General features: G+C 42.4%; 1 protein-coding gene across 15 annotated transcripts in view; it reads right to left on the minus strand.

Annotated features, from left to right (window-relative positions):
• The window catches only part of arvcfb (ARVCF delta catenin family member b), a 215,336-nt gene that overhangs the window by 124,724 nt on the left and 74,138 nt on the right, over positions 1 to 16,474 (minus strand). For 14 of the 15 annotated variants that reach the window (XM_035639699.2, XM_035639698.2, XM_047330951.1 and 11 more), the window contains exon 3: positions 3,319 to 3,418. The gene's annotated coding sequence lies outside the window, so the exon portion shown is untranslated. Of the gene's footprint in view, positions 1 to 3,318; positions 3,429 to 16,474 lie in introns of those variants that run through there. The other variant, XM_047330950.1, reaches the window with a different exon arrangement.

A 16,474-nucleotide genomic window follows, 5' to 3' on the forward strand; every position in this document is an offset into this window, starting at 1 on the left:
TCTGCCACCATGACAGCCCTGCTTTTTTTCTTCTTCTAAAGCTTTGGTTCAGCAGATGTGTGCTAATGGCCTGGGTCAGAGGGGATAAAAACACAGCCAAGGTCTGCACATTTAACCCCATACTCAATTACACACGCCCGACTTAGTCCCGGCTTTATGTAATGGAAACATATACCGAAGAACAAATCCAAGGGTCAGAAAGTCATTTGTGGATGCCACAAATGGAAGTTTGACTAATCAAAGAGATGGGATTAAAAAAACTGGAAAAGGTTTAATTAATTCCACAAAGGGAAGCGTGTTAGATTTGACTATTCTTTGGGGCGTAAACATCTTTAATTAAAAGGGAGAAAACAGGCTCATAGTCCATGTGTGAGTTGATGTGGAGCCTCGCTTCAAGCCTCAGTTGTGCTGTTGCAAGGTTTTTTCCTCAAGGATAATGCACTTCAGCACAAACCCCTCTGTTCTAAAAATAGTGCTGCGATAAATATATCCACACACATGCAGCCACAATTCAGACTGTGGACCGCGGTTGAGATGCAGCGGTCACTCACTTCAAAGGCTTTCTGGAATAAATCCTTGGCACCTTATTCATTTGGTCCATTGGACTCCCCTAAAACAAATCATCCGACGACATGGTCCTCTACCATCAAAGCCCTCTCTGTAGTAAACTAGAAGGCATTTTACTGATGTTTTTCTGAAGAACAGCTTTAAATGAGCGAGCTGCTAGACGTCTGGGTTATCTGACGATATCACACTGCAACCAAATCACAAAAGCAGGGTTTCAATGGAGACAAACATCATATCTGGCTGAACTGAAACCTTGGCGATTCCCTCACTGCCAAGAGGAAATTCTTGTTTTGTGAGAATGTAAACGTTTCTGCCTGGAGCAGCGTGCACAGCGAGCTCAGACCACAGCAAGCTGGAATCACAGCATTTCATCGTTTGCATCTCTTGTTTCTTTGGTATCCTCTGGTGAAAAGCATCACAAACTGGGACAGTTGGTAGGAGTGTGCATTATACAACAGGATTTATGGCTGGCGATATTGTATTCCAGCTGTTTCCTCTCGCTGCCATTTGAAACCACCAATGTGGAAAGTCGCCAAGTGTAGCTTGAGCCAAAAGGCCACCCTGCATCTGAGGACCTGTTTTTCCACGGTAGACTTGCTGTTAAACCTTTCACGTGCCTGTCTTCCAATTTAGTCGCGTTTAACTGTTGCTTTGAATATATTCTTATTTCAGGAATCAAGACCGAGACGGATGAGATGTGTGGCTACTGAGGCCTGCCGCCCAGAGCAGCATGTGGTGCGCGTGTCTTGAGGGGTATGATTGGGGGTTGTTAAGGGGGATGGGGGAACAGATTTAGAGGCAAAAGATGAAGATAATTGAGTGTGACCGTCAGTGCCCGATATTAAGTTAGAAACATTTACTTGATCAGGGACTAGGTGGGTGGTGGGGACCCTCCTCCCCCCTCGTGACCAATTTGCCCCTTTCTAGAGGCTGTAATTGCAGGCTCAGATTAATTCCTTGTCTAAACACATCTGATGCCCATCTGAGGATGCAGCGCTCAGTGGCACAGTTGGCTACTTAAAAACCACCTGCTCCTCCTACTTTGGTTGCGTGCGTGTGTGCGTGTGTGTGTGTAATAATACAAATTTCAGATATTTGATGCTTGAACTGTCACTTCAGAGCACTTCAGGCTCTAAAGAGAATTCTTCTCCTCAGCTAAGCTGTCCAATATGTCTTAGGTCTTGTGGAGAGTGACTGACAGTTAAGTGGTTCATCAAAAATGACAATCTGCTGTGTTGGGAATTTCTGTTGTGTTTTGTGACTCTGCAAAAGCACTACTCGTGAGTATGAAAGTCAGTGTGAATTAGTCCTATAGCTTCAAGACAAAACAACGGTTTTAGTTTGTTGCATCCCGGGATGCCACACATGGCATTTGCACATAATGACGGGTTTCCATTGTTTTTAAATGTTTGTAGAGCGGTACCTGTTGCCAAGTCAAGCCTTCCACTGTATTTTAAATGAACGCCATATGTTTCATTAATCCGTTTGTTGCCTTTAAATGAAGTAAATAAAACAATGCACAGTAAAGTTTTAAAAAGATGTATCAGCACCAAAAAAGAGGAGAAATTATCCTCCCTCAAATTTAGGATGCCAGTCAGTGTTGCTTTGAGTAACATTAAAGTAAGTAGAAATGCCCAGAGGGGTTTTGCTGAGTGATGCCAGGATAAGCAAAGCTTAGTGAGGTGCAGTCTGTAGCTGATCACTTTCACAGCGAGACAGAAAGAAATGCATTTGTTGTTTACCATCCATATTTCATTTGATCCTTTTTCTTTGAAACCGTCTGGCTGTGTGGGGATTTCAGGCTGGAAAATACTGACAAATACAAACTCCATACAGAAAGCACTTGTTTTAAATGCAAATGCATGTCTTTGTTAGTCTCTTTGAAGGTATACAGCAGTTTATGAAGACTCATAGATTCATACTTTTATCGCAACGGAAACACGCTGCAGAATGTGATTCTCGCCTATGGGAAGCTTCTAAAATCAGTAATCTGTTTTAAATGTTTTCTCTGTCATTTCAAATGTTTAAATTGAATTGCTTGGATGATGTTTCTCTCAGATTTTTGAATAGGGTCCCCAGAATAAGCTTCAGACCTTACATTATACGGAGCCAACAGTAAGCAGGTACAATTCCAGAGTCAAGGAAGCATCTACCGTATACAATTTTGAAATTAAAGTCAAAAAAGCTTGACATTTATCAGTAAATATTTCAATTGTATCAAATATGCTCTGTCTCACAACCTAAAGAGAGACAGGGCAAAAAAAGCGCAAGACTTTCGCAGAACATATCACGTCCAAATTGCAATTATGCGCCTCAGGTTGTATCTAACTTCAGGTGACGGACTTCAAACACTCAATTACACAGTTGAGTCTGCCTTTGGAAACTGGACTGAACAAACGTCGTCTCCCATTCATCCCTAAAACGTTCTCAAGAACTGAATCTGCTTCTTTTTTTCGAAATGGCATTTACCTCGGCTGATGCTGCTGCGTGAATTATTGAAATGAGGCACATTTCCTGGAGGAAGACGCTCTTGAATGCACCGAAATAGAAATCGCACAAGGTACCTCATCGGCAGGGAAGTGAAGCTCCCTCAAGGAGAGATAAGAGGGAAAAGCTGTGTCTCTGGTTTTCACCCCCCCCCCCCCCAAAAAAAAAAAAAACTGCCAGAAATGTAGAAATGTAATTACGGCAATGATGAGCTGAACAAAGTGATTAAAGGAGGCTGGAGGTGTACAGAGAGGCAGGGTGTACCTTTGATGTCGGTGAGTGCAGTCAGACGGAGCAGGAGTAGACTGAGGACAGGAGCAGCCCTGCTAGAGTCGACTCGTTTGTTCAGTTCGCCGGGAGAGATCTGGGGATGAAAAAAAAAAAAAACAAGACTGTGGGAAATAAGTATTCAGCAAAGCCACTTACAGTAGACGGTTAACATGTGGCTCTCTTATGTAATGTAGAGACACAATCCCAGTACAGTACAGTGGCAACAGTATTATCACTCTGCTCTATTCCCCACCATGGAACATTCTTGATCAAGTTGTCCGGTGATGCTTCCCCTTTGTCTCACTTTCGGCGTGCCACAAGGATCCTTTACAGGTCCGTTACTGTTTGGGTTCATTTGAATTTTCCTGAAGCTACATATTCCCCCGTAACACCTGAAACAATAGCAGAATTGCCACTCTCACTAACTGCGCATAAACAGAGTATACAGTAATCATTTTGTCTCCCACTTGTCAAAAAGTTCATTTACTTCCAATTTAGAATATAACAGGCATTTATTTGAGGTATGCTTGTTTTATAGGCAGGCCTTAATTAGTAATTCCCTCTGTTTGATAAGTATAATTGGTTGAATTTTAGTAGGAGGCCTAATTTTGATCCACTACCATTGCCCCATTAAAGTTAGTGCCTAATACTGTTTAACTAAATTGGATCATAATGAATGAGTCAAACATTTAAGATTAGCAATCCAGAAGTCTTTAAAATACCATGACTATGTTATTAAACAATCAAATTAACTGGAATGCTCCTCCCCTTGCTTTCACATTCACATTCACTCATTTGGCAGGTGCTTTCATCCAAAACCAACGTGCAACTGGGGGATAAAACTAAAGCGTCAGTACAGTTGGAAAGGCACCAGGAGTTTATCCGCCCTTGTTTTTAGCTGGTCGTACTTTGAGGCATCCATTATTTGTTTGTTTCAACCACGTCCCCAGCCATAACTTTTATTTAACTTTTGTTGAGTAAATACATTAGGGCCTATTATTATACTATCATAACACCATTTTAATCGCCCTCATTTAATAATAATCTTCTAATACAAATTTTATCCTAATTATCAAGTTGGCTCAGAAATCAAAGTGTTGCTGCCCAAAATCTTCTCTTTTTTTTGCAATGTAGGAAGGGAAGAGGTTAGCTGGCTCACTCAGTGGCTAGGATTTCATAACTGGGACAGATGGCCCGAAAGCCCCCAGAGCCATGTTTATGTTTGGAAAGTGGTAGGTTAATAAACCAATCATATTTTGATTTATAGAGGGTGTGGCCACAAAATCCTAGCCCCAGTCCCTCCTGGCTCAAATACAGAGCTTTTTCCATTGGTTCACTTTTTTTCCTGTTTGTTGCGCTACCTACCACTGCAGTGACTTCAGACAGTCAGTCAGACAGCACAGAGGGCAAAGGCCTGAGTTGAAGGCCCAGCTCACGAATTTGCCACCGGGAAATTCAGTACCTGTGATAATCTTGGCTGTCTGTCAATATATGTTTAACGTAAGGCTACAAGTATGGGGATCTTAATTGACTCTAACCACAGAAAACATGCAAGATTAGACATATTCTATGCTCTGCTGATCTGGAAAAAGTAATGCATACTTTTACTTGTAAACTCCTTGGACTACTGAATCTCTTCATTTTCTTCTTCTCTCTTCTTCATTTTTTTATAGCACATAAGAAAAAATAACTCTTGGTTTGTGCAGAAGTGCACACATTTAAGGTCGCATGATCTTATCACCATAGCTACCACAATTTCCAAATTTGACCAGTAATACTCAGGGCTAAATTTGCTAAGATTTGCTGTGAAAGCTCCCATTTGTAATTCCTTGCTGGAGAAAAGTCAAAGAAGTCCACATTCTTTAGATATGTTTCTTCAGGAGTTTCGATGCGGCATTAGATACGAGTACGTGCTGATTGAATCAGTATTCTTCCACACACTACCATTCTTCAAGGGTATTAATTATATAAGTATGCAATTATATGCAACAAGTTGTAGAACTGATTGTACTGCTGCCACAAGAAAAAGAATAAATATCCAGTCTCCTGATCAATTCTTCACTAAATCTGGGATATATCTGTGATACTATATTTGATTCTGAATAATGAGGCAACAATTACTCGATACTATCAACCAAACAATACGCCAGTTTGACCTCACACCGCACCGCCTCAGAAATATAGACGGGCACACAGGGCGCGGTGTCGCATACTGCAATTGGTTTTGATGCTTGATACCATAGGATGAATCATTCTTGCCATACACACCAACCTGTCCAGAGGTTACGCTGCCTTCTGATGGCTGAGGAAACAAAAAGCCTGGCAGGAAAACTGCTGGATCAACTACACCCTTGAAGATGTCAGTGATGATGAAATCAAACCTGCCATTACACACGCTTCCTCGCAGGCCAAATTTCATTTCAAGACTATATGGGTTTAATAGGATGTAATGGTTCCGAGAAAATTGCCTCATACTTTCCTCAAGAGGAACATACCAAAAAAAAATAACAATCCCCAAATTGAGTTCATAAGTAGTTTGTCTCCAGTATTTGCTGGTGTAGATGCAGCCTTTAAAAAATTGCCCAAGTTATTTTATCTATTAAGTTGATAAAAATTTGAAAGATCAAAACTTGTTCTTGAGGCAGCATCCGTAATTTCATCCGAACTTAAAAGGTTGTTTTTGGGCATTTATAACACAGTTTGTCATATACTGAATATGATACAAGGTCCCAGTGAAAACCTGGAACAGCAAACGTTGCCCCGCTGACCTTTCATGAGATGAAACTGCATAAAGTCATGCTTAAAATCAGAAATATGAACGACTGGTTTTAACCTTTTATGTACAGGCAGCTTTCCACATGATAAGTATTTCCAGATGCAGCTCTGATTCCAGGCTATATATATGTGTCAGTACGAAGTGTACGCACACAATGTTTTATTAACAATGATCAAAAAGACACCCACAGTGGGAGAATACAAAATCAACTTTCCTCTTTGGGCTTGAGCTGGCTCTGGGATTAGAATATTTCTCCCTCTCCAGGGATTCCTGGGTCTGTTCATTTCAAGGACAGATAGACTCTGAGCATGGATTCCTGGCACAAACATCAAAAGGTGAAGCTGAGCCCAGTCGCATTAGTTATCGCCTCATCTCTCTCCGTCTCTCTCGGGATTCTGGACGAGACCTTACATCCCTCCTGAATGGAGATTACCTCCACACACAGAGTCACAACTCACAGTAGCGCTGATTAATATGCGTTTGATTCGACTTAACATGATGCAACGTTCGTGCAAGTGACTTTTGCCTCTTGCTGGCCGCAGCACAAGGTGGTTTCACAATGAGGGAAATGATAGTATGATAGATGGAGGAGTGATGCTCCAGCTTCCCAAAAGTAGTGGCACTCGTCCTCTCCAGCTGACTGATCAGAGGTCAATATAAGAAGACTAGATTATTCTGGGTGGCAGTCAAGGGTTCCTGTGGTTTAAGAGGTTTTGGTAAATGGGCAATTCTCACACGACGCAATTCTCCCCCCCCCCCCCCCCCCCCCCCCCCCCTCGAATCCAAAGCGGGGCGGTGGAGAGCGGGGCGGTGTAATTCTGTGATTAATAATGAATGCAGAGTGAGGGTTAGCGAGCTGGCTGGCTGACTGACTGAAGTGCTGACGACCCGGGGGATGCTCCACTGATCAAGGCCTTCCCTCAGCTGTCAGTGCCTCTGCACGCTCACACCGGTAGGCAGACAGTGTCTGTCTGTGGGTCGGTGTGTACCATGGAAATGAAATGCAAAATGGGAAGGTGAAAAAGAAAATGTGAGGGGGGAACATTAATTATGTAAGACAGCTGCGCATGTGGGTTAATCTCCAACATGTCCTACAACAAAAGTGACAAAACAAAACTGCCACTGGAGTGTGTTTGATCTTGTGCCGCTATCATCGGGGATGCCACCGTGCGTCGATGCCTTCAAAAGCCGCCCTACAAACTTGAAAAAATAATCATCAACCTCTATGGCTTGGATTCAGTTGAGTTAAACTAGAGTAAGATTGTTGGCATGGACCGAGACAGTTCAATATTTTTTTCGGTAATGTACTTATGATGTTTGATGTTTTAAGAGAGGATCAATACCCCGCTGATGTTTGTGAGCTATGCGTTAAGAGAGATATTTGGGATGATTATCTCAGCTCTGCACAAAGACAGAAAATTTGGTCAAAGATCGAATCTGCTTTTCTCCAAAATAAAAAAAAAACGGCCCACCAATGCCTACAAAAATCAGTAATTATCCTGACATGTTGTTTGTTAAATCATTGCATAAAATGTAAAAATGTGCAGTGTTGTAATTATTTCTTGGTTACCAGCAGTAAAATAAATAGTGACAGCTAAGCTAATGCTAAGATACAAATATTTGCCAGATTTGCTTTTCTTTTTAAAAATATATTTTAAGATAGTTTTTCAACACAACCTTGTACCTTGTACTGAAATAAGAAGAAAAGGCAGAAGTATTGTGACATTGCAGTCACCTCCCGTTTTTACATAGGACACAGACAAGAGAGTGGTATTGATTTTCTGATCTAAGTCTGTGCAAGAAAATAAATAAGTGTATTTCCCAAAATGTCAAACTGTTCTTTTTTAAAGAAATCGGCATTGAATGATGGTAAAATAAAAAGGGGGGGGGGGATACAGTATAATAGTTGGACGCTTGGAATGCCAAACAACCCACCCTCCCTAAGTTCAAAGTGGTTTCGAAGTACCTCAATGACACACTACTTCTGCCTTTTCTTCAAGCTCTGTTGAAAACACTCAAGTAGTGAAAATCCAAACCTGCCAAATATACCATAAATCCTAATACCCAATCACCAGCAGTGTTGGGCAAGTTACTCAGGAAGGGTGATAAGTTACTTATTACTCTACTCTTTCAAAAAGTAATTATACTACCTTACTTATTACTTGGTTTTAATAGTAATTAGTTACGTTACTCATTATATTACTTTGGGGGTTCTGCATATTCAGTCATAAGAGCAGCAGGGTGTATCTGATGGTTTAACAGAACATTAAACGTTGCATAAAACCCAAGCTGATATTGTGTCCAGCTTCTTGTTCTGTTATTTCTGCCCTGGCATATTAAAGCAAGGTCCTAATGTTCAGAAGTGAAACAATGATTGCATGTCACTAGCAGAAGCTTCTCAAACCTCTTATCTATGATAAACCCATCGGGCCGTGAGCTGCCCGTGCGTACCCGTCATCATACAAGAAAGCCTGCCTAACAAAAAATTCATATATTTGCATTCTCGCAAAGCAAAAGTAATGCAGCGTTACTTGGATCAGTAACTGTAATATAATTACTATTTTGGAAAAGTTATAATATTACAGTTATATATTACTGAGTAATTAGATACTGCCCAACACTGATCACCAGACTATTTGTTGTGTTTGAGTTGATATGACGGACAATTAGACCAAAGGCCTGGAAGGTTCTCTTGTGTTGTTTTTTTTGACCTGGATATGCAAAATCCAGGAGGTGATAGGGATTCAGAGGTTGGGTACATTTCCACAGAAGGCATCTCTCTGCTCACAGGAGGAGGAGGAGACTTTGATATATGTGGACACATCTCAGCACCTAAAGCAAAGGGAAGGAGGACTGTTGTGCCTCGTGTTTACATGTCACTCATATACTGTGTCATCCATTTCTAATGCGTTGTTCTTCTCTCCTATTTTTACCACAATATAAAGTCTAATAAAACAGGAAAAAATATTGCAGATGGATTAGAGCACTCAGACTGAACCCACTGACAAAATGGCATTTCCAGTTTGATGCGTCTGGTGTGCGAGGGACGTGTTTGCAGAGAGCGGCAACGAGTTAAGAATTCTGAAAGAAAATTGCAGGCCTTGATCATGAGTCCAGACAAACAGGGCAGGCATGCGTCATATGAAAAAGGAGAGCGCTTTGGTTTTTTTAGAACCCATGCGCACTAATGCTGGATAGCTGACCTTGGCCAACGCTCGCTTAATTTAAGGCAGGAAGAAACGATACTGATTCTCATCCGAGCTTACCGCCTATGAAGATGTAAATAAAGGGGGGGATTTTTTTTAACTCTGGCAAAGAGAGAAAGATGTCCTGCCAAAATAAAGTAGCAGAGCTCACTGAGGAGTTTGGATGGAAATGGGAGGAGAAATTGATTAGGCTGTGTGTTCTCTGAACCCGGCACAGTTGTAGGTCTTCTTCACCAGTTTCACCAGCTTCCTTTGAAAAATCAAATTTTCATGACTGTGATGGGCAATGCGAGCCACAAACAACAGCCTGCGGTATCATCATCTAATAGTTACGCAATATATTACAAAACCCATCCTGCTTTACCCACCAGTGTGTGAGCTGTCCTCTTTGACCTTGTGACTGAAGCTGATAACAGATTCTCCAAAGAAAAAACATTTCTTTCAGGAAACATATACAAGTACAAATACAAGGACACCTCCATATCTGTACTCTCTCAGAGTACAATCATATGCCACAGTGGTGAATGCAACCCTTGACTGAGCCAACCACAATGGATTGAACATGTCTGCAGAAATTAGCGCATTAAATTGTTGCAATTGAAGCTGAACAGATTGGATGCAGATGTTTTTTCATAGAAGTGAAAGTACAACTACAGGCTGATCGTCATTTGTTTTTCCCAAAGAATGATGTCCAGCACGTAGAAGAGTGCGTGCTCGTAAGTGACTTGCAGAAGTGTTTTCTCAATACGTGAGACGTATTACATCTTTGATGTGATGAAGTACGGCCCAGATAGGCCACTTTGGGTAACGGATCCATGAGTTTGACAGATTAGCAGGAGCACAGGCGGTTAGCAGGAATCACAACTCCGTAAATGTTTCAGAGCAGCAGCTGTTTTACCCTACGTTGTGACAATCACCAGTCATTGGCAGTAGAGGTGGGCGGTATCTCGAATATATTCGATGTATCGCGGCTTGTTGCACATGAGATGTATTAAATGACTAGATCGCGAATACAGCGACTACAAATTGTCACATCAAATTTTGAAAAGGCGCCGGCATAAGACTTGCTTTGAAGTTTAAAATTGTCACAAAGGAAACCATTAATGAATATTATTAAGATTAAAGAATGTTTTAATACAGACATGGGTTGCAGGGAGTACTAGAATTATCAAACTGGTTTGATCGTATGCATCAAAGGGTTAAATTGTGCATCTATGAAGTGCTTTAGAGGAGTATTTTTTTTAATGGTTGTATCACAATACACCATATATATCGCAACGTAACAAAAATATATTGCGATATTATTTATAGGCCATATCGCCCAGCCCTAATTGGCAGGTGTTATGGCTACAAGGTATAATGTACCAGGAATGTGTAGCTGCACGTGTTGGATCGGCCAACGCAGTACAATGATGCTGATACGTATGAAGGCATAATGCCAGTTAAACCAAAAACTAACAAATATTGCCAAGGGTAATGTCAGTATCTCAATCAAAACCTCTGTTTTTTGCATATGAAAAGGCATTTTATGATCATGCTGATCAACACCTCACCGATCTCAACTGACAGATGCAAATACACAAAGACAAAGCTGAAAAAGTAATAACCTACTCTACCATATATAGAGCTGACTCTCTGCCCCTCATTTCAGCAGGTGCTGGTGGCCTGGTTGGTGCAGTGGGGATAATAAGAGCTCTGGCACAGAGAGGAATCTGTTCGCACCTGAACAATCTCCGTTTGCTGCATGAGTCCACCCATCTCGTTTTAACAGTCGGAATTAGATTTACCAGCTAAATCTAAAAGTTTTGTCTTTACTCTAGGTGTCCATCCATTTATTATTATTAGAGGTGTTGGAGGTAAGAATGGTAGTGACTCTATAGTTATACTTCAGTTGCAGCTTTTCTTCTCTGCACTATTTACGGTCAGGAAGTCAGGAAATCAGTCGTCATAATTCTTCACGTTAAGAACATAATATTCTGCTGTTGAAAGAGTAAAAAAATGAAGTCATCCGCCCTTGGTGAAAAGAAACAAAAACCCTGACACATTTTTCTTCAAAATGATAAATAGCACAAACCCAAAACAAAACCCTGGTGCGGTTTGTGGAATGGACAGTAACGTGGAGGCCTTGAATGATTAACCCTTTGACATATCGGATAATGTTGGTTTTAGCAGGATTGAAAGATAATATTCAGGCGATGATTGATCACAGTACAGTATATATTTCTTTTCAAACTCTTTTAGGTGTGAGTGAGCTAGTGTGTGCGTGTGTGTGTGTGCGTGTGTGTGTGTGTGTGTGTGTGTGCAGGTCTGCCCAGGGAGCGTGATTGTGAATTCAACCCCATCACCCTCGGCATTGCACGAAAAATATGGAGGATCAGTATTCCTGATTGGAACGACAGAGCCTGACAAGGAGGGGTTGTTTTTTTTAAAACGCATTACTGCTTCGAAAAAAAGGACCTGCGCATTATACCCCCACCCAAAACCCAACCCTGCACACGTCAATTATGTAATGCGTATCACTGCAGCCTGACAAATAATCGCCTCTCATCAGTATCTGCGAAAGACGGGAGGGGACTTTTTTCTGGGGGATCAGAGAATGAGGAGTGGGAGAGAGGGAGGGAGGGATGGAGGAGGGAGACGGGCAGGGAAGGAGCCAGGCGTGAGTGTCGTGGGACGTCAAACGCGTGACGAGATCAAACATTGCCCTGGGATACTATCAGCTGCCTCTGTCTGCATCACTGGTGAGGAGAGGCACCGTCGCACCAAGCCAGTCACGCTCATGAAACCATACATGTTCATCATTATGTAGGCACTGTCAGAAAAGCGTTTCATTTCACAGCCGCTTCCCTCATCAGACCTTGACTGATGCGAATTAAAATCAAACTGTATATGCAAACACTCATGGCTATAAACATCTCACTCTCAATCTCAGTCTAAAATGTTTGATTAAATATATTCTGTGAATGAAAAAGAGAAAAAAGAAAATGACTGAAGGTTTGCTTAAACGGAACACTACACGGCTGCCTAAATTTGGACGACGCTGCTTCCTTCTTTGCTTCCTTTCCTTAGGCCCCCCACGGCCCCCCCCACACACACACACACTATATGCCACAGTTCATTAAACAACAATAAACACTTTGCTTATGCCGATTACTGTGTAATTAAGAAGGACATATTGTAAGCAGTAGCAAGCAGGATGAAAAACTCCAGGGGAGAACGACTGATTACTTGTTGACAATCCTAAGTCTGATTGCAGTTAACTGAAAAAAGACAACAACAACAACAACAACAGGTCAACCATTCATGAAAAGTGAGGCTAGAAACTGCCTACGTGCGCTCGCGCCTGTGTGTGTGTGCTTGTGCGTGTGCGTGCATGCGTGTGCGTGTGAGTAATAGACTTCCAGCACGAAGGTCACCACTGGTGCATCGACACTGACGGTGACATCTTCTGTCAGCCTCGGTAATTAACTTGGTGTTCTGTCCAGAAAAAAAGGATGAAGAAATTACATCTCAAAGTGTAACATCTACATGTGACAAACTTCACAAAGCCCAGAAATGAGAACGCAATTACTAATCAGTCACAGCCTCTAACATCCTCTGAGTGATGGTTTGCCCCCCCCCCCCCCCCCCCAGCAAGGGAATTCAGCCAAATGTAATTGGCCGCCACCACATTTCTTGTAGAATAAAGCTGCTATTTGTAGAAACGCAGAAAGTATGAGGCCAATTTCTTGACCCGGGCAGGGAAAGATGGCTCGACTGGACATAAACTGGCCACCGGAGACTAGAAGAACACACCAAAGTAGCGGCTACAGCATCCCCCACTGGCTCTTTTCTCTTTTTTAAGTCCCGTACGATTACACCGGTAACCGACGCAGGCCTTTCATTCCTGCATAGATAGAAAAAACCCACACACCAGAATTCCAGGCACACGTCCACGTCTCATCTCCTCGGATTCGGCTATTTCGAACTTCTGCACACTTTTCATTGTCAGGGAGTAATTCGCTGCAACAGTGACGAGTTCAAAAGGAAATGGAAGCTTTAACAGAATTCATTTTGTGTTATTTTCATGTAGTTGGGACCACATTTACCGCATGCTGCGAGGTGTCCAGTATCCAGACCAGCTGCGGAGCAGAACTTGCAAGACAGTGACATTTCAGACACGACTGAATCATTTCTATAAACATGCCAGTTGTAAAAGAATGACTACTTCTACTTCCAGAGCAACTTTTTGGCTTAAACGTTTGCCATTATGATGTGAAAACTGATTGCACAGTGCCAAACGACACCATCCACGCTTCTATTGGTCCTCTGTGAGCCTTGCTTTCACCATGTTATTCTCTTGGCCACGGCAAAGTGGTTTTCACAGAGAAAATGGCGACTCCATTTACGGCTTATAGGAACTGGATCACCCACTGCATGACAAAAAACAAGCAGGAGGATAGTGTTTCTTCTGGTATCCACCCCCAATGATGGAAAAGGCAGATTGTGGAACAGCCAGAATGAAAAAAAAACAACTCAGCCCCAAAGTGGTGATGACAACTTCCTCAGCAGCTCTGAAGAAAAGTACCTGCGTCCTTGCCGGCGTCTTGCCACTGCAGCGTCTCTACGACAGTGAACTAACAATAGTACCACCTGGAACTGCTAGGGGCGCGAAAGCTTTACATGTGAATGTCTAGTTTTCCATGGGGGTAATACAGGATCATCTTATGTTCTCTTAAAAACTCTTAAAAAATTAAAGGAAGAGTACAACAGAAAAAGAGACACACAAAGACACCAGATAGGGCGGTCTATGTGCAAAAGCTAAGCTAAGCAGCTACTGGCTGTAGCGTCATATTTACTGTACAGGCACAGGAGTGGTATTGATTAATCTCAAATCTCGAACTATTATTAGAAGTTTAAAAAAGCAAGATTAGCAGCAGCCTAGTCACTGCTAAGTCATGAGAGTGAAAGGGGAGTGTGTCTAGGTTCCCTCAGCCCTGTGTTCCCTCAGCCCTATGTTCCCTAGGCCCTATGTTCCCTCAGTCCTATGTTTCCTCAGCCCTATGTTCCCTCAGCCCTATGATCCCTCAGCCCTATGTTCCCTCACCCTAACCCTATAAGGCCTAATTTTGATGCGGGGGAAAATTAATAGAAATGAGGGAATATAGGGCCTAATTTGGGGGTAACATGTGGTAACATAGGGCTGAGGGGACATTGGGATGACCACAAAAAGTAACAATGCAGAAAAATGACCCTTCAGATTGCAATGTTATTAGCGTCATTACATGACATAATACATTATGATTTGTATAAGATATTACTATGTGTGCATTTAGCATTTTACTGTTGTCAACGTGGAGCTATAGTTTTAACTCAATATAGAAAGTCAAGGAGTTTAATCCAGCGGTGCTGCACCAGAGAGAGAATCTGCCACAGAGCACCATATTTCATCGCGTTAACTAAATAAGACGGATGTGTTCAATCTGTACGAAGCCCAAAGTGAACAAAATCACGTTGAGAATTCGCAGGCAGTTTTGTTCCACATTGTCTGGACAGAGTCAGGCTCGATGTGAGCAAAGCCAACAGGCTGCTGGCTGTAGCTTCACATTTTTACTGTACAGATAGGAGAGTGATATTGGCAAGAAAATGAATGAATGTGTTTCCCCCAAAACTACTTCTTTAACTCAATATGGAAGAAGAACCACAACACACATTTCTGCTAAACAAATCTGTATTCGTTCTTTGAAACTTTCCTCGCGTCTTTGCCTTTTCTCAGTTCTTGTTTCACCTCTTTGGGCCTGAATCAGCTCTAATGAATCATCTGGGAAGTTGAGAGAGGAATATATCTTTTTGGAGGAACTGCCAAAGAGAAAGGTTTTTGGAAACCATTGATTTAACAATTTGACATTGTATTTTATTTCTGTAACATTAATCGAAGAAGTGGTTAGTAACTTGCGTTGACAAGTTAATGTAGTGGACTAAAAAGGAGAATATAGCAGCATGAATGGGAGTAAAGGAGTAAAAGGAAGCAATTCAATTGAACAATTTAAAGCTGCTCTATCTAAAGGCTTCTTAAGAGACAGCGATGGAGATGACTGGGTGCGAGGTGATGGAGGCAGAGACGAAACTTCTCATTTATATTGTATCGATGTTCTTTCACAATGTGCAGGCTGATGCAGTGGCAGGAAGCGGGAAGGCTGAGGAGAAGAGCGGGGCTGACAGAAGGGGGTTGCGCGCACTGACTCTGAGCCGTCACTCCGCAGGAGCGCGGAGCCTCGATCCATCACTCCCGGCGCGTCGGCGCAGTCCTGCCCTGCCACGCTCCGCTCCTTCATTATTGATGAAAGAGTCTCCGTCCCCAAAACCCTGCATCTACTCACTTTTCTACCTTTGCCTTGTGCTTGCGGAGTCATACCTCTGGATCAATCAGGCCTCGATTCAGCCGGATCCAAATGTCAGCGCTGTCAAGCAAAGGTGATGTTGGTTTTTCGCTCTTTGCAGTGAGTACAGTACAAACCGGGTCCTCAGATGAAAACCCACCAACCTCCAGTTAAGCAGAACGGATTAAAACAAGTATTAGCGGTGTGCTCTTTTCTTCTGCGATGTCTGAAATCAATGTGGCCATTTTTTCTCGCCTTACCTCTGTCCAGTCCAGACTTTAATTAAACAGGTCCCACAGTCCTTTCGCCAGCTGGGCACTGAGGTGCACTCCAGCGTTGCCCAGAGTTTTATAGCTATAATTTAACATCAAATGTCAGGGCTTCGCACACTGAGAGACATTTAAATCCCTGTTTACCCGAATGAATTATTAACTATTCTGGAAACAAAAAAACACTGGTAAAGCTATACTACCGGCCATTTTGCTTACAAAAAAAGGCCGTTGTCGGTGGTGTTTACCAGACACAGGGTGATGAATCTGAAAATGCTCTTTGTAAAGAGTTGCATTCTCCCTTTGTTTGTGCTCCCTGGCTGATGCTCGCAGCTTTATCGCGCCGGGTGGAAAACTGGCGGTAGGCATCGTGTGACAAACATGCATCAGCAGTGACAAACAACTGACCATCACAGAGAGGAGAGATCGAGATGCAAAGAGAAGTCAGTAATAGTGAGAGAGAGAGGGGGGGGGGGGGGGTAGGGTTGGGGGTGGCAGCAGTCATTTCTGCTGCCAACACCCGCTGACATTGATGGGAAA

Source organism: Scophthalmus maximus, chromosome 3 (assembly GCF_022379125.1).
Source record: "Scophthalmus maximus strain ysfricsl-2021 chromosome 3, ASM2237912v1, whole genome shotgun sequence".
Lineage (NCBI taxonomy): Eukaryota > Metazoa > Chordata > Actinopteri > Pleuronectiformes > Scophthalmidae > Scophthalmus > Scophthalmus maximus.